Consider the following 18,513-nt stretch of genomic DNA (forward strand, 5'->3'; position numbering starts at 1 on the left):
ATCCAAAATCTATAAAGAACTTATCAAACTCAACACCCAAAGAACAAATAATCCAATCAAGAAATGGGCAGAAGACATGAACAGACATCTTTCCGAAGAAGACATCCAAATGGCCAACAGGCATATGAAAAAGTGCTCAACATTGCTCGGCATCAGGGAAATCCAAATCAAAACCTCAATGAGATACCACCTCACTCCCGTCAGAATGGCTAAAATTAACAAGTCAGGGAACGACAGATGTTGGCGGGGATGTGGAGAAAGGGGAACCCTCCTCCACTGTTGGTGGGAATGCAAGCTGGTGCAACCCCTCTGGAAAACAGTATGGAGGTTCCTCAAACAGTTGAAATTAGAGCTACCATTCGATCCAGCAATTGCACTACTGGGTATTTACCCCAAAGATACAAATGTAGGGAGCCGAAGGGGTACGTGCACCCCAATGTTTATAGCAGCAATGTCCACAATAGCCAAACTGTGGAAAGAGCCAAGATGTCCATGGACAGATGAATGGATAAAGAAGAAGTGGTATATATACACAATGGAATATTATGCAGCCATCAAAAGGAATGAGATCTTGCCATTTGCAACGACGTGGATGGAACTGGAGGGTGTTATGCTGAGTGAAATAAGTCAATCAGAGAAAGACATGTATCATATGACCTCACTGATATGAGGAATTCTTAATCTCAGGAACAAACTGAGGGTTGCTGGAGTGGTCGGGGGTGGGAGGGATGGGGTGGCTGGGTGACAGATATTGGGGAAGATATGTGCTACGGTGAGCGCTGTGAATTGTGTAAGACTGTTGAATCACAGATCTGTACTTCTGAAACAAATAACGCAACATATTTTGAGAAAAAAAAAAAAAGAAGAAGATAGCAGGAGAGGAAGAATGAAGGGGAGTAAGTCAGAGGGGGAGACGAACCAGGAGAGATGATGGACTCTGAAAAACAAACTGAGGTTTCTAGAGGGGAGGAGGGTAGGGGGATGGGGTAGCCTGGCGATGGGTATTAAACAGGGCACATTCTGCATGGAGCACTGGGTGTTATGAACAAACAATGAATCATGGAACACTACACCAAAACAAATTATGTAATATATGGTGATTAACATAACAATAAAAAAATTTAAAAAAAAAAAGAAAAGAAATGGTGGTGGGGGAGGGGTGGTTCCGGGTTCCTGCAACCGGAAAGCATGGGGGCAACTCTAACTTCAGACATGGCTGGTTTCAGGGACTCAAAGGTGTTGTCAGGAACCTGCCTTTCTCCTCCTCAGTTATATTTTCTTCCATGTCTGCTTTACTCTCACTCAGCCTCCCGCCCACTGATGGTGGGAAGTATTTGATTCCCATGTGAGCAGCCTGAACTTCACAGCGCAAGGCTCTATCATCCCCACTAGCAAGCAAAGGGCCTGCGTTGGGTTCTCATTGGCCTAGCCTGGATCGTGCGCACATCCCCAAACCACTATGACTAAGAACGTGGTGCTCTGGTCGGCCAGACTCACAACGCACATCCATCTCTGGAGCCCACACTGGGGTCAGTCCTCCCTGAATAAAAGGACCGGAAGAGAGAGAAAGGTGTAGTTCCCCAAAGATAACAGGTATTTCTGCCGGAAGGGAGAAAGGTTCCCAGGCTGACAAAAATAGTAGATAAGGATGTGTAAGCATAGGTAGGCCAGGGTGCCTGGTGTCAATGAAAAGGCTGGGCTTGGGGATGGTGCTAGGACTGTTGTGTTGAGTCCTTGCCAATCCAGCAGCCGGGAGGGCAGGGATAAGACCGGGGGAGGAACGGTCTTCCTTTGGGTTCAGCCAGGTAAAGGCCAGAAACCAGGATTTCAATGCAAGTAGGTGAAGGTGGGGTGGTGGTGGGTGGGAGGGAGGTGAAGATAAACACTGGCAATGGGGTGGGGGCTGGGGGGTGAGGCAGAAAAGGGAAGGCAGCCAACAAAGCGTGTGCCATGGGGCACGTGGAGCTGCAGAGCACCCAGCTCCATCTCTCAGAGGATGACAGTGGGGGGCATCGTGGGGGAACCCACCCTCAGTGAGTCCCCCTGAAGGTGAGGGAGTTGGGGTGCTTACCCACCAAGGCCAACTGGTGAGAGCCAACCCAGCAGGTTTGTTCTCTGGCACGTCTGGCAACTCTCAACCTCCCAATTCCCCAAGGAGCCCCAGGAAGTGGCTTGCAGCTGGCAAGATGAAAGGGCAGGGATTTGGACCCCGGAAGACTGGCCCTGAGGCCCTGCTCTCTCCACCAACCCCCATAAATCAAGCAGGCTATTGTCGGCCACCGCCAGGCCCTTCGGCTTCCCGGACAAGGAAGGCAAGCTGCCACTTTGGTGACCCTCCAGCAGCCCACCTTTGCCAATGGTCACTCTGTGGGGTCTCCCCTGTCTTGGGCCCCTGGGGTGCCCCCTGGGATCAACAGGCAGGCCTTCCCCTCTGAGACCCCAGATTGTTGCAGACTTTCTTCTCAGGCATGTTTTTCTGCAGATGCTAATGAATGACCCTTACATTTCCCAGAGAGGCTCCCTCTTTCTGAAGTGGCTTAAGATCTCCGCTCTTGATTGCAATCTTCCCAGAGCTGATTTTGGCCACTTGGCTCTTATTTCTGAAGTGTTGATGGACGTGGGAGGAGAGGAGAGTGGGAAGGGGAACATTCGTGGCTCAGCTCTCCTATAGAAGCCGTGGGTCCAGAGGCAGGGTTCAGCTATCAGAATCGGAATAGACAAAAGACCTCTGTTTTCTTTTCAGTTCTAAGCACAATTGATCCCCGGTTTGTACCCCGATATAAGGCACACACATTCCTACAGAAGTCCTGACTTGTCATGTAAAGATCGGCCCCTGTTTCTTGGTGATACTGGTTTATCATAGGGACAAAATTCTTTCTATAAGTCTCTTCCCTAATTTTTGAAATTAAAGTCTATGGGAAAATGTGAATTGAGTTGGAGAAGTTTCTATATATGTAATTTTTAAGAAGTCACATGCACATGCTCATAGGTGTATGAACACTTAAGAAGCACTTGCCAGGCACTATTTTAAGTATTTTGCACATATTAACTAATTTCATCCTCACAACAACCTGGTAAGGTCAATGCTATCATTATTCGCATTTAGCACATAAGAAAATTGAGGCCCAGAGAGGTTGTCCCTTGCCTAAGTGGAGCTGGGATTTGAATCCCTGCAGCTCGGCCCCAGAGTATGTGACACAGAGACCCTTGGGCCTCTGCAAACACACAGTGACACCCACCCACACACATGCACACCTGCCCCCAGCTCTCCTGCATGCATGAGCACGGACGGTCCTGTCTCCTGGCTCTCCCCGAGGCTCTGCATCCCTGTGAGTCCTAGTACAAAGAAGTAAGAGAATACCTCCCTTCTCGCAGCCTCTCCTGGGAAGCTGGGACTCTCGTCTCCTTGTTTAAAACCAAAACTGCTCCAAAACAGTCTTCCTCGTCCCCTGCAAGTGGGAGGGAACCCCAGCTTCTCTGGCACCACTGTCCACTCGGATCCTTCCATAATGACCTTGGGATACAGGTGGGATCTGTCACTCCAGTTCAGGGGAGGGAACCGAGGCCATCTTGGGAGTGGTGGGCAGGTTCTCCTAGGGTGCAGATTGCGCCTTGTAGGGTCCAAAGCAGGGGCCGGGCGGCACTACCGGCCTTCTCCAACGGCCCTGGACAGGCAGATTAAGGCCCAATTAGGTGGTGGCATTTTGGAGGGTCTGGCACAGCCCAGAGCAGTCATCCCAACACCCCGGGGCAGGGCTGAGGGATGATATCACTTAATGACGCCAGGTGTCCCACGCACGGGCCTGCCGGCTGCGCCCCTCACTCTCTAAGACCCCGGAGGGCCCAGCCCTACAGCACGGCTTTCCACGTAATGTCAGGCCCACGCGAGGGGTGAGGTGCCCGGCTCAGCAGCCTGTAAATCTCAGCTTCCTCTCCCAACTCCCGACCTTCTCCCTGCAGCTGGTGGTTTTATGGGAAGACAAAAAATAAAAAAAATAATAAAAAACAGAAAAATAAATTACTCAGGAATTTGTTTTTAATTAAGCAACAAGCCTCGATGGGGCCTGGCTGCTACCTCCTAAAGCCGCTCCTGGGGTGTGGGGAGGCATTTGGTCCAGATGAGTGCCTCAAATCAGCCCGGAATGTGATTAGATGATTACTCCCCGGAGTTCCTACAAGATGATCTTCCCCAGAGTTGTCTTACTGCGATTATAAAAAGTCTGTAGGCAGGAGGGGAGCTCTGCTGCTTCAAGAAGACGTAAACACGGTCAGGACAGCTGTGGGGCCTGAGCGCCCCGCCCCCGCCACACCTGCTCCTGGTGGAACCGTGGCCCGCCAGGCTGGGTGGATGCTAGCACCTGTCAAAATAAGTGGGTCCCTGCACACTGGGAATAGGATGTCTCAACAGAGAAGCAAGGGGGAAGGATGCAAGGAAGTCTGACTTTGAGATACTTTCTCTTCCCCTGCAAGGAGCAACATGCCATCATCCTCATTCCCGGGCCAGCTCAATGCATCTCACTACTGCCACAGAGATGAAAGGTATTTTCATCTTCCTCAGTCTCTCTCTCTCTCTCTCGCTCGCTCGCTTTCCGGGGGAAAGGATTCTCACTTTCTGAGTCATACAATGACCTATCATTGGACGTGCTGGAGCTGGACAGTTGGCAAAGGAAAACAGAAAACTAAAGTCACCAGAGAGGTGAGGTTGGTCCCCAGGATAAAGATCTGAGCTGGGCAAAGATGCGGAAGCAAAGGAACAGCAGAGTCCTGGCTGAGTGTTAGGGAGAATCTGGAGGGCCAGGAGACGGGAGTGGGGAAGAAAGGGAGTCTTGGAGAGCTGCCACCGTCTGCTAGGGGGCACAAGCAGTGGTGATGGAGAGAAGGCGTGTTGAACTTTGCAGGACCGTGAGACCGTGTTTTCTCCTCTGGAGACTGAGCCTGGATTTGGAAGTTCTCTGAAGTACTTTGTGACTGTGGTTCCATCTTTCTGTGACTGCCACACACACACAGACTGAGCCACATGGGACCCCACTCACCTTTGGGTTACACTAACAAGAATGAAGGCAAAATTGGAAGACCTAGGGAATGCAGGGTCAGACACAGGAATCCCTAGGGCAAGGGTTAGCTTCAGCTTCCGTACACGGTCAGACACGAATGGTGAAACAGGAAGCAGCCAGAAAGAAACAGAGGCAGACCCAGGGAAGGTAAGGGGTCCTACGTACATATAAATAGCCAAGAGCAGGAGCTCTGGATTCAGACAGCCCTGCATGACAGTCCCCATTCTGCCACTTTCTTTCTTTCTTTTTTTAAAGATTTATTTATTTGACAGAGAGAGACACAGCAAGAGAGGGAACACAAGGAGGGGGAGTGGGAGAAGGAGAAGCAGGCTCCCCAAAGAGCAGGGAGCCCGATGCGGGGCTCGATCCCAGGACCCTGGGATCATGACCTGAGCCGAAGGCAGACGCTCAACAACTGAGCCACCCAGGCGCCCCCCGTTCTGCCACTTTCTAGCAGGGTGGCTTCGCAAAGTCCTGTAAACTCTCTGAGCCTCCCTTTCCTCCATGCAAAATGAGATTAAATATGGGGTTGATCGTGGAGCTACCCTCTTTGGGATGTTGCTAGGCTCGAGTGACTCTGCCAGAGCACTTAGCACACTGCCTAGAGCACAGAAAACGCCCAGCACGTGCCCAGTGGTGTTACTACTGCTACCTTAGAGCTGCCCGAGCCTTAAGATGATTCTGCTCAAACACCCTTTTTAAAGGGCCCCAAACTCAGACCTGCAAGTCAGAGGTCACACTTACGTGACCTATAAGGCCACAGGATATGTTTGTGACTCCCCTGAAGATGGATGGATTCAGGAAGAGTCTTTTTTCCTTGGTGCTGTGCTCTGCGGTACCAGGGTGGAGAATGGGGATGAAGAATGTGGGTTTTAGATGAGAAATTCACTGTACCTTGTCATGTTAGAAAAAAAAGTAAATTAAAGCAATGGAAAAGACGGTTTTGGCAATATTTGTGTGCCTCAAGATTGTTCAGCAAACACTAACAATGTGAGGGGTAGGGTAAAATGCTATTAGCTTTAAAAATTAGAATTCAAGGTAAAATGTTTTTTTAAAAAAATGTCTCATTTTGATAAAATGAACAATTCATCAAGAAAAATATAACAGACCAGATAATAGTTGGAGAACATCAACTAGGTTAATGATATGACAGGTGCTTCAAAAGAGAACGATTTGAATTTCAATGGGCTAAGAAAACTGACAAAATAGGGGTGCCTGGGTGGCTCAGTCGGTTGGGCATCTGCCTTCGGCTCAGGTCATGATCCCGAGGTTGTGGGATCAAGCCCCGCATCGGGCTCCCTGCTCGCGGGGAGCCTGCCTCTCCCTCTCCTCCCCACTTGGGCTCTCTCCAGCTCACTCTCTCTCCCTCACTCTCAAATAAATAAATAAAATCTTTTTTAAAAAAAGAAAATTGATAAATAATTAAATGTTTTTGCAAAAGTTGACTCTAATGACCAAGAAGCCGGAGTCACACATGAAGTGAAGGAGATCACATCGAGCAATCACACACCGTGTCTGAAGACGGATGCCTTCTCCAAACCCACATGACTCAAGCTTTGTTCATTCTGAGAATGTTGGGGCATTTACAAGCGTGACCTATGTTTTGTTAAATGGAAGATAAACACTTTCATAATTTTATTACATTTTTGAAGGTCAAGTCACTTTTTCCTTTTTTTATTTTCTCTCTGATTGTGAGTTGACTCATGTTAAGGGATTTTTCTCTGAGAGCTGTTGTCCTCAGATATGAGGGACCCCCTGCACGTTCCATGAGCTGAGGTGTGGACGTGAGGTTTCTTTCTCCAGCAGAAGACCTCCAAGGGACACAGGTCCCATAAATAGCAGACACACACCAGCACTTTCAAATGCAACTCTGATGTCAAGAGCCAAAAGGGATTCCTCCTACAGAAAACAGCTTCTGCGTGTATGGAGTATGGCTGAACAGGAGGCAGCTGGCCTCGGAACAGTTCTATTGTGTTCCCTCACAACAGCTGTGCTTCAAAGGAGAGACTCCAATCAACAAAAACCAGTATTGAGCAATTACTGTGGGTGTGCACATGGGGACTGAGCCCATGGCCCTTGTCCTTGGGCCTTAGTCTCCAGGGAGGCCGAGTCACAGAATGCTGAGCCACAGAGCAGGAGCAGGGACCGCCGGGGCGCTGGGGGTGGAAAAGAAGAGTGTGAAGGGCCTGCACCTCACTCTGGGGGTCAGGGGAGCCTTGCCGTGGGGGGGACAGTCCGCCTGACCCTGAAGACTGGATTTCCAAAGTGAAATTCAAAGGGTAGAGTGTTCCAGAAAACAGCAAAAGTCCAGATATGAGAGAAAGACAGACCACTTGTAGCAGGAAGCCGCCAGCCTGCACACTGAGAAAGAACAATGACCTGGATTTTGACACTAATGACAAAGAACCACTCCAAACTCCAGTATCAGGCTTTTGGTCTTCCAAGCCTCTGAGGGCTCAGGAGGCAGCAGCTTGAGGGGCCTACAGGTATGTTGTGGAAACCACCGCTTTCCCTGATGCCCAACCCGGGAGAGGCAAGGTGGCTGCGGGGCAAGGAGACCAGCATGGTGGGGGCAGCTGAGCCTTCCTGCGCCTGCCCCAGAGCTCCCCTTCCCCCGAGGGGCCTCCTCGTCTTCTGCAGCCCCTCTCTGCAGAGGATGGAAGAAAGGAAGGGCGCTGGTCACCCCTGAGCTGAAAGGACACAGGCCGAGGCTCCAACACTGAAGTGAGACCTTCCCAAGAGCTGGGCAGGGGCAAACGGGAACTAAGCATATAGACACAGCCATCGTGGCTGTAGCTGGCGATGAGCCAGGCACCCCCAGAACGGCAACAGGACAATCTGCTTTAGTTGATGGCTCTGTCATGTTCGTTTTGAATGGACTTTCTCAACAGTGGCCCTGTTGACATTGGGGCTGTACAATGTTTTGTTATGGGGGCTGTCCTGTGCATTGTGGGATGTCTAGCGGTATCCCTGGCCTCCACACACTAAAGACAAGAGTACCCCAAGTTGTGACCACCAAAAACGTCTCCAGACATTGGGCAAAGTCCCGGGGGAGCGAAACTGCCCGCAGTCGAGAACCATTGATTCTAAGGATGAATTTCATGAAGACCATCTCCAGGCTGTTCTCCTAGAGACCCAGAGGACTCACCTGCTCAGAAGCATCGAGGGTTGGTTTGTGCAATGAGAGAGCCTATAATAATTCAACGGGGGTTGTACTGTGGGCCGTGGAAGGAAAAAGAATCTCCATCCTCTGCAAGTTACCTTTCTAGACTGACAACTTAAAAAGGGTGCCCCCTCTGGGCTGGTGCAGCCTGTAGAACACAGCTGGTAAAGTGGAGTGAAGGTTGGATGTTGGCTCTCTCTCATCTCTGCTGAGCCTCTTTGTGCAGTGAACAACCTACTCAACTGTATGCTATGACCTTGAAAGGAAAACTGCCTTCTGGGCTCAGAACTGGGAAATATTCCAATGCATTCCAGGTTTTAGTTAGATGCAGCACTGCCCATTGGGAAAGTCTGTTCTATGCTTTAAAGGATGAATTCAGGAAAAATGTAAACCGAGCAAGAAGGTTTGGACTCTAGATAGTCAAACACCCTTTGGCCAGGTGAAACCCTATCCCTAATTGACCCTGACTGTAGCCAGAGCCCGGTGTGACCAGTGCTCATGTCAGAGAGGGTGGGGGGCAAGGGTACAGGGGGATCAGGGCACTTTTAACACCAGAGAATGAAAACTAGAAAGGGACCCACGTTCTTAAACAGGAAATAAATATACCAAAATCACTCTTGGTCACAATGCAGGGAGCTGCGGTGTCCTTGCACTGCCTTCGACACTTCTAGTGCACTAGTCCACACACTCAGAGGGGGGCTGATCTCTTCTGCAAAGAAGCTGCAAAGTCAGTCTTTGACTTCACGCACAGTCCCCTGGGCTCAGCGGCTCAGGAACCCTCAGGTCTGGCTGAGACTGACGACAAGACTTTAACAAGCCTGCATGGTGCAGACAAATCAGCCAAAAGAGATCCAAGTGGCTGGCTGGGGGAGGACAGGAGATGAGAGAGGGGCTTCAAGGTAAGCCTCTGGGTGCTGTGTTGTTTGCTTTTTTAAACCTTGAGATTTAATTTGATGAAGGATTTGGGAGTTTTTGTTGCAATTTTTGGGGGGTCTGTTTGTTTTACAGTATTTTAAAGTTTTGTTAACACATGTGCGTGCGCGCGCGCGCGCACACACACACACACGCACGCACGCACACACACACAATTTAAAAGGGCCCTTATGTAATGCCAAGGCCAATCCCGACATGGGCTGTTTTAAGTTCTCTGTACTTTCTTCTATTAATACCGGACTGTCAGGACAGCCCTGTGAGCTCTCACAGCCTGGTGAGGGGGGGTGAGAGGGGGCTTCGGGGAGGAGTCAGTGGCTCTCCGTTTGGTGGACATTTGCTTGCCCCATAGTTCCCGCAGGGGCTTGGCCGTAAGCTCCAGGCAAAACCCCTGGGTACCAAATAGGCAATGCGAGCTCTAGATGGCAAAGCAGGTGGGATGGTGAGATGCCCACCACCAACACGTGGGCAGGACAAGGGCACATACGTCCTGGGTACAGCTTAGTGCTGACTTTGATGGGAAATAAGAACAGATTTTGCCTCTGGGGTCTAGAAATTTTTTGTTGTTGTTGCAATCAAAGGAAATCAAAGTACAGGGCAGCTCTAGGTGGGAAGACATTCCGAGGTTTGGTCAGACCCAAGAAGCAGCTATCCATTTCCCGAGTCCCTATGGAATTTGTGGCTGGAGAAAATTAGAGCAATGTGACATGATTGTTCTGTGTTCCATCTCTAGCTGTGCTCCCCAGCCAGGAAAAATCAACGCTAGGCCAGGGGGTCCGACCTGCCTCCATAAGACCCTGGAGACCGCGGGGGCGTGGAGGCCACTAATAATTTCCACATCTCTTCCCAGAGCTGCTCAGGACCTCAGTCTGTCTGTCTCTGACTGGAAGGTATTACGGCTCCAGCAGGATCCTTCCCCCACTTCTTCCCCCTTACAGCTTTGGGGGTTGGGGTGAGGGGTCAGGGCAGCACTAAGAACTAAGCTCATTTCTGGAATCTTGTTTCTCTTAACTCCAGTTGCCCCTTTAGAAGGATTTTTGGCATGCTATTTTGCCAAAGACTTTCTATGCCTAGATTGGTCTTTGTATTGTTCTGTTTTGTTGTTTCTTCCTAGTTGTATTTCATTTGGTGTGCAAGGTTTTGCTTGTTGTTTTTGTTGTTGTATGTGTTTGATTTTGCTAATTAATTTTTATTTATTCTGAGCTTTGCTTGTTAGGCTTTGTGGGAAGGAGACTGGCACTTTACTTGGGAAATTCCCTCTGGGGCTTTGAAAAGGGGAGGGGAATTTCCTACTCTGGCCTCCCAGTCAGGAAATAGCTGAAGGACTCCTAGCTGAATATAAGAAGCTCCTGACAATGGAAGCTTGCTTTTTTTCCCCCCTCTTAACAATAGGTACCTTGGAAGTTTTCCAGCATGATTTTCTTTAGCACCTAGATGGCCCCCAAACCCCAACTCCCAGACATTGCCTTTTTTTTTTTTTTTGAAAATCTAATATAGTAAACTTTTGAAACACACACAAATTCCAGTGTAATCGGCAACCATGTGAAGAACAAATGTGGGAAATACTCTATATGCTAGGAGAGTCTAAATCACAGATTACATAATTATGTATTTTACTAATACTTGTTTTTATTTTTTAATTTACACTAAATGTCATTCTGCTAGTTTATAGTGTCATGTGTTCTGGCAAACGTAGACATTGCAACCACTACCACAATCAGAACCCAAAGCCCCCAAATTCACCCTCATATTGCTCCTTTGCAGTCACCCCACACCTAACTAGAAAAAACGCTGGTCTGGTCTTCATCTTTATAGTTTTGCCTTTCAGGATGTCCTACCAATGGAAACATGCAGGATGGAGCCTCTGAGTGTGGGATTCTTCTAGCACAACACATTTGCGATCCAGCCTTGTTGGGTCTGTAGTAGTTTGTGCCTTATTAGGACTGAGCTCCTTTTCATTCCACTGCATGAATATACCATAGTAGCAAAGAATCAAAGTGTCAGTTGATCTACATTCTCACCAGCTCCTGGTATTGTCATTTTTGTTCTGTTTTTTTAAAAGGGTTTTATTTATTTATTTAACAGAGAGAGAGAGAGTGTGTGCACAAGCAGGGGGAGCAGCAGAGGAAGAGGGAGAAGCAGGCTCTCCACTGAGCAGGGAGCCCGAGACGGGGCTCGATCCCAGGACCCTGGTACTTGACCTGAGCTGAAGGCAGATGCCTAACCGACTGAGCCATGTTTTTATAGCCGTTCAACTAGGTGTGTAGTGGCATCTCGTTACAGTTTTAATTTGCATTTCCCTAATGTCTAATGATATTCATTATTTCTTACATGTTTATTTGCCATCCATATATCTTCCTTGGGAAGGCATCTACTGAAATATTTTGACCATTTTATATTGGACAGTTTGTTCCCTTTTTGTTCAGTTTCAGGAGTTCTTTATGTATTCTGAATATATATCCCTTTATCAGATATGAGATTTCCAAATACACACCCCTAGCCTGTGCCTTCTCTTCATAACTGAAAAGTGTACCTCACAGAACAAATGTTTACATTTGATAAAGTCGAATTTTTCATCTTTTGTCTTTCTGGATCAGGTTTTTGGTATCTATCTGATTATTCCCTGCTTAACCCAAGCTCAAAGATTTTCCCCAATGTTTTCCTTTAAAAGTTTTATAGTTTGGTGTTTTACATTTAGATCACCAATCCATCATTAGTAAATTTTTGTATAAGATACATGATGGAGCTGGAAGTTGGGTTTTTTGCATTTGGACATCTAGTTATCCCAGCACCATTTGTTAAAACATTTTCCTTCCTCATCCTCTTTATGGAGTCTAAGCACAGAAGTTTGATGGGGCATTTTTTTGAAGATGCTGCTGGAGTCTGTCTCGAGAAACAGGAATAGAAGGTATCAGGAAAGAGGTGATGATTTGTCTGTTTCAAGAAAACTCCCAATAGCCAAAGCATCCTGGGAAGGAAGAACAAAGCAGGGGCCTCACACTCCCTGATTTCAAACCGTATCACAAAACCATAGTCATAAAAAGAGTACGGTCCTGGCATAAAAACAGACACATAGATCAGTGGAACAGAATCAAGAGTGCAGAAATAAGTCTACACATATACTATCATTTATCTTATGACAAAGGAGCCAAGAACATACAATGGGGAAAAGACAGTCTCTTTAATAAATGGTGTTGGAAAGTTTGATAGGCACATGAGAAAGAATGAAACTGGACCACTGTGTTACACTATGAACAAAAATTAACTCAAAATGGATTAAGGACTTGATTGTAAGCCCTGAATCCATGAAAGTCCTAGAAGGAAACATAGGTGCGAAGCTCCTTGACATCAGTCTTGGTGATGGTTTTTTGCATCAAAAGCAAAATAAACAGGTGGGACTTAGTGTGTTGATCGCAATATATACAAATATTGAATCATTATATTGTACACCTGAAACTAACAATGTTATATGTCAAGGATATCTCCATTAAAAATTAAAAACTATTTTTTAATTTTTAATTAAAAAAAGAAAAAGAAAGTTTCTCTAAGATATGAAGAGAGGGTGAATTAAAGCTCTTCCATTACCTCAGTTGGAGAGGAGGAAAGGGTGAGGGTTTGGGAAACAGGAGGTAAAGGGAGGGCAGAGCAGAGGCAGGGAGTCTGGAGACATTAAGTGTCTGGAGGGTGGGGTCTTGGGTGGTGGGAGCATCACTGGTACATTCGTGTCTAGTTGGGGTCTTCCAATAAGCAGACACCAAAACAAGAGCAGACATGCAGCCCATGAATTAGAGGGAAGACCCATGAAGGATAAAGAAGAGGTTTCCAGGAAAGGTGGGCAGAGCCTGCAGACTACTCCATTGGTGGGACACCCAGAAAGAGAGGGAGAAGGAAGTATAGAGTAGAAAGAGTCTCAAACTTCACAACAGTTCCAGGAAAGCTTCGCTAGGCCAGTGGACAATCCCTGAGCCAAGGGAGCCTGACACAAACTGAGTGTGTCCCCTCTAAAATTCATATGCTGACACTTAATCCCAATGTGATAAGATTTGATCCTTTGGGAGGTACACAGGTCGTGAGGGTAGGGCCCGCATGAATGGGATTAGTGCCCCCATGAGAAGAGGCTGAAAAGCTAGCTAGGTCTCTCTTTCCCCCATATGACGGTACAAGGAAGAGATGACTGTCTACCACCCAGAGGAGGGGTCTCGCCAGAACCCAACCATGCCGGTGCCCTGATCTCAGACTTCCAGCCTCCAGGAGAGTCAGAAATAATTTTTTACTTTTTAGGCTCCCCTGTTTGTAACTTGTAATAGCAGCCTAAACTAAGACATTGCCCAAGGTCCCACATCTCACAGAAACGTACCAGTATTAGCACCCTGCATGCTCAGACATTGTCTGGGAGCAGCCTGGATGAAGTAGGGTCTTGGCATGGAAGGAGTGAACTGAGAAGAGCAGCTTCTGGACCATCTATCCACCATGGCCCCTGCAGCAGGAAGGGCAGGGCATTAACATTCTGCACCCACCTCCAATGTATGGGTTCCCGCCCCCCCACACACACACAAGCAATTCTCAGACACTAGCTGGGTGTCCTACAATTCTACTCAATTCTGACACCATCTACCTGGAGACAGCATCATATCCCACAGGTTAAGGGCTCAGTCCCAGAAGTCTGACCCCCTCCCACTTCAGACTCTAGTCACAAATTTAGGTTTTCACCTGTGTTGGCTAATTGGTTATAGATCAGAGGTTTCAATGAACCCCTGCTTGGCTTTGATTAATTTACTATTATGAATAACATTCTTGCACATGGATTTTGGTGGACACATGCCCTCTTTCCTCTTGGATATACACTTGGGAGTAGATTTTCTGGGCCATAGGATAGCATATGTTGAGCTCAGTAGACTCTGCCGAATGGTTTTCCAAATAGTTGTATCCATTTATACTCCCTCCAGCAACCTATGAGAATCCACTTGCTCTGTATCTTTGCCAACACTTGACATTGTCAACATTTACAATTTTAGCAATCCTGGTGGGTGTCAAGTTCAGATTTTAAAATTCAGTGTGCTGGCCAAACAGAAAGGGTCTGTGGGCCTATAGGCACCTGGTGTGAAACTTTGCACCTGAGGGCTGTTCAAGCTCTGCACGTGCACTGCGCACACACACACACACGTCACCACCCCCCCCTTGCAAATACACACCTGGAAGGTAGGCTCCTCCTCCCCTTCTCTGAGCACTTACGTGGAGTCCTACTTAGGCAGGGCTCCTTGCCCTGTGCTGGTTCCCAGCTCTCCACCTCAGGTATCCTAGTGCTGATCGCCCCAAAGTACTGCACACACAGTCCATGTGGTGGAGACAGTTAGGATTATGATCAGTAGCATCACCACCACTATTTGGACATGCACAAATGCACAAGGTAAAATGTCTAGAAGAAATAAAAGGATGCATAACAAATTGATGTGTAACAAGTTATCTCAAAATTTGGTGGCTTGAGAAAATAAACATTTGGGACGTCACATGGTTTCTGAGGGTCAGGAGTTGGGGAGGGGCTTAGCTGGATGGTCCTGCCTCAAGGTCGCTTGGAAGGTTGCCGTTAAGGTGTCAGTCTGGGTTGCAGTCACCTTGGGTCTTCCCTGGGCCCGGATGGTCCCTCACATGGCCAGCAAGCTGCTGCTGAGGTTTCTCACTCCACGGCCATCTCCCCAGGGCTGCTTGATCAGCCTCAGGACGAAGGAGCTGACTTCCCCCAGAGCCAGTGATCCAAGAGAGCAAGGCAGAAGCCTGGACAGTCACACACGGTCATTTCCACAATCTCCCCTGGTCACACAGGGTCACCTGTGCAGTGTGGGAGGGAACTAGACAAGAGTATAAAATGTGAGTCCCTCTATCACAGGTCCACACCATCCATTTCCCCCCCAGAGGTAACCGCTGGCACTAGTTTCTCACGAATTGTTCTGGCAATAATTTTCACACATACTCATGCAGGAAGTCACATGTTTACACACACTTTTTGCACCTTACTTTTTTCTCTCAATAGATCTTGGAAATCGTTCCACCGCAGGTCATAGGGACCTGCCTTCTTCCCTTTAACTGCGGTGAGCCCAGCCACGGTATGGATGTCCATGATCTAACTAGCCCCCTGTCGATGGATATTTAGGTTGTCCCATTATTTCCCTATTGTAAGTGAAGCTGCAATGAATAGATATGAGCATATATCCTTTTGCACAAATACAATAATGTCTAAGAATAAGTTTCTAAGAGGGGACTAGCTGGACAGACGGGCCGCCCTTTCTCAACGTGATAGATGTTGCCACGTTGCCCGCCGTGGAAGTTGGATATAATAATTTGCATGCTTGGCAGCAAAGGTGTGGATTTCATGAAGCTTTGAGGGGTAATGGCCAAAAACATGGGGCATCTCCGGCAGCCCAGCAAGTAATTCAAATGGAACATCACCCATTCCTGTCCTTTGAAGCCTTTCTTGACTGCCCCAGCCCCACTCCTCAGCCAGAAAGCCTCCCCTGGCCCTCTCCCACACCACGCGCTGGGCCTTTTTCTCTCTCTAGCTTGCATCTTCCTGGTCCTTAAAATTCCTGTTCTTGCCTTAAATGCAGCAGATGAAGAGTTTCTTTGCCAGCCAGACCCCAAGGACTGATTTTCTGGTGCCAAAACTGTGCTCCAAGATGTGGTATCCAACCCAGACAGTTCTCATCTGATATGACCTCTGTCCTCTGCTCTGGGTGAGCGGTTCTGGCTCCTCATGGACGAATATGTTCCACAGGTCTGCCCCCTGCTCGACTGCGAGCCTCCCAAGGGCAGAGGCCGTGCCCCCTTCATCTCTGCCTCCACCGCTTGGCTGTGGCACAGTGTCCAGTAACTGTGGAAGGAATGGATGACCCAGATGGAACTTTGTCAATCCAGTGCTGTCAGAGGCCTCTTGGTTTACCCTCTTGGAGAAAGTAGGGGTGTCTAAATCATTCTGAAGATGATCTTTAATGCAATATTTATTTCATCCATCCGAAGCATTTTTCAAAGGGCAGTTTTCTCTTCTCGTGTATCTTGTTTTCCCCTTGGGCCTGGTCAGAGCCTCACGGAGGCACCCATGATGGGAAACAGACCCATACTGCCTGCAAACATGACAAGGAGGTGCAGACTTGGAATGACACGCATGGGCAAACACACACAGGAAGGGGTAAATATTGACCCTGCAGAGGCAGGTGGGGGGGGGGGGCGGGGAAGGCCACTGCTGTTCTGTGGTTGCGCAGAGTGCACATTTCCTCTCGGTTTCAAATCCGACACTTCAGCAATCCAGGATCCAACACTCCTTTAAAAAAAATCCAACAACCTTGAGAGATTTTCTTGTGAAATCGGTTTCCAAACCTCTCAGGGGCTCCTCTTCTACAATTAATCTTCACAACCGTTTCACGAGAAATCCTTCCCTAATGTCCACATTTCCACGGTTTGCAGACCCAGCCTCAGGTGTAGCACAGCAGCATGCAGAATCGTGGGGAGCGAGCCGACTTGAAGTCAAGTCCATGAGGCCCCATGATACGTAGGACAACCGCCGTTTGCTTTTTTTCCCCTTTACTTGTTGGCCCAACTTTCTGTTTTGAATATTTTCAACTGAGCGGAAGAGTTGTAAGAAAGCAATGACGACCACCTGTAGGTGAGGGGTCGTCGGCAAGCTCCAGCCTCTGGCCTGTTTTTGCATGACCCATGAGCTAACAATGGCCTTTATATTTTTAAGTGGCTGAAAAAAAAAATGAAAAGGAGAATAAAGTTTCCTAACACACGAACCTGATTGGACAGTCAGCCGTGAGCGTCGCCAAGCAAAGCTGCCCACGGGCTGGCACCCTGGCGAGGGCTGTGCTCGGGGCAACAGCGGAGCTGCTGAGTTGCCATGCCATGAGCCCGGAGGGGCTCACAGAGACCAAACTGTTGACTATTTGACCCTTTTCAGAAAGTCTGCCCCCCTCTGACCTAGGTCATCCCCTGTTACTACTTTGCCCCGTTTGTTTTCATGCCTCTTGCTGCAACATTTGTGCTGGTGGGGATCCTTCACCCTAAATGCTTTGTGTCTGCCTCACTGTCATAAGCCCAAGGTGGGGAATGACAGGTGTAGGCTGAGGAGACATAAGATAATATGGAGTACTTAGCACACAGCGCGTGGCACTTAGACAAAACTTAAAAAGATCCAATATAAATTTCTGGCATTTTCCACCCAGGTGTTTGCCGGAACTCCTAACTTGAAAATCATGAGCCTTGGCAGTTTCCTGAAAGCCTGGTTCCCCAAGTCTGGAAGCCAGCTTTCCCTCAGAAAGGGCTTCTTACCCCAGGAGAAAAAAAAAAAAAAAGGCCTCAGGGAGAACTCATTTTTTCCACAGCTTGTGGCTTGGCTGAGTCAACTTCTGCCTTTCCCTGAGTCACGAGTTTTTCCTCTTATTTGGAGGGGCAGGCCCTCCGCCCAGGTCTTCTCCGCCCACAGCTGGTCCCTGTTGGGAAGGGGCAGACGGCTAGATGAGTAGAGTCTCCGCTGTCTCCACCCTGAGGCCCAGAATGTCAGCGCTGGAATCAAGGACAGAGGAGGAGACTGAGGCCCCAGTGGGTCCTGGAACAGCAGTGAGACAAAGCTAGTTGGGGTCTCTCCCACCTCCAGGACCAACGGGTGTGCCTCCTCCCTCTGGTTTCCCAGAACCATGAAAAGGCCTCCCTTTTCTGGACACCTGCTGCATGCCAGGAGCAGTGTTAGGTGCCAGGGTGCTGTCTCAAACTGGATAATCCTGCCTTCAAAGGCTCTCTGGCTCCCTTCCGTGGTGCCCTCATCCCAGGCAGGGCCTACGTTCCCCACGAAGCCCCTCTTGCTAGGGAGGTGGGGACCTGGTCCTGAAGCAGTCATGGAACATGGCCTTGAAGGCTCAGCTCAGTGTCCCCCTCCAGCACCCACCAGCCCCCAGCAACAAGCAGTGTGTACACTTGGGATGGCATTTACCGGGGTCCCAACTGACCTGCCTGATTCTACGTCAGCCTCTGGGGTGGTTGGGCCTTGTGTCCTTCTCCTCTGTTGGTGTAGAGGCCCCGCTGTACCGTCAGGACTCCTCAGTGCAGATGCTTAGTCAACCGGAAGCACATAAACAGGTAAAGCGGGGCGAGAAGGAAATCACAGAGTGAGGTGGGACTGTCGTGAATGGGGTCATGTGCCCAATCTGAAGGGAACAGTTCCACGAGGAGATGGGGACCGTGTTTTCAAATCCTCTGATTTATGAGAAGGTGAAAATCCTGATTTTTATCTGAAAGAGCTCAGTATGAAGGTTTGCCATGCATTGTATACATGTTTACTTTTATGAGCCCGTGGCTTCTGTGGGGTGCTCAGTAAGCACT

The sequence above is a fragment of the Zalophus californianus genome, chromosome 17 (assembly GCF_009762305.2).
Source record: "Zalophus californianus isolate mZalCal1 chromosome 17, mZalCal1.pri.v2, whole genome shotgun sequence".
Classification (NCBI taxonomy): Eukaryota; Metazoa; Chordata; class Mammalia; order Carnivora; family Otariidae; genus Zalophus; species Zalophus californianus.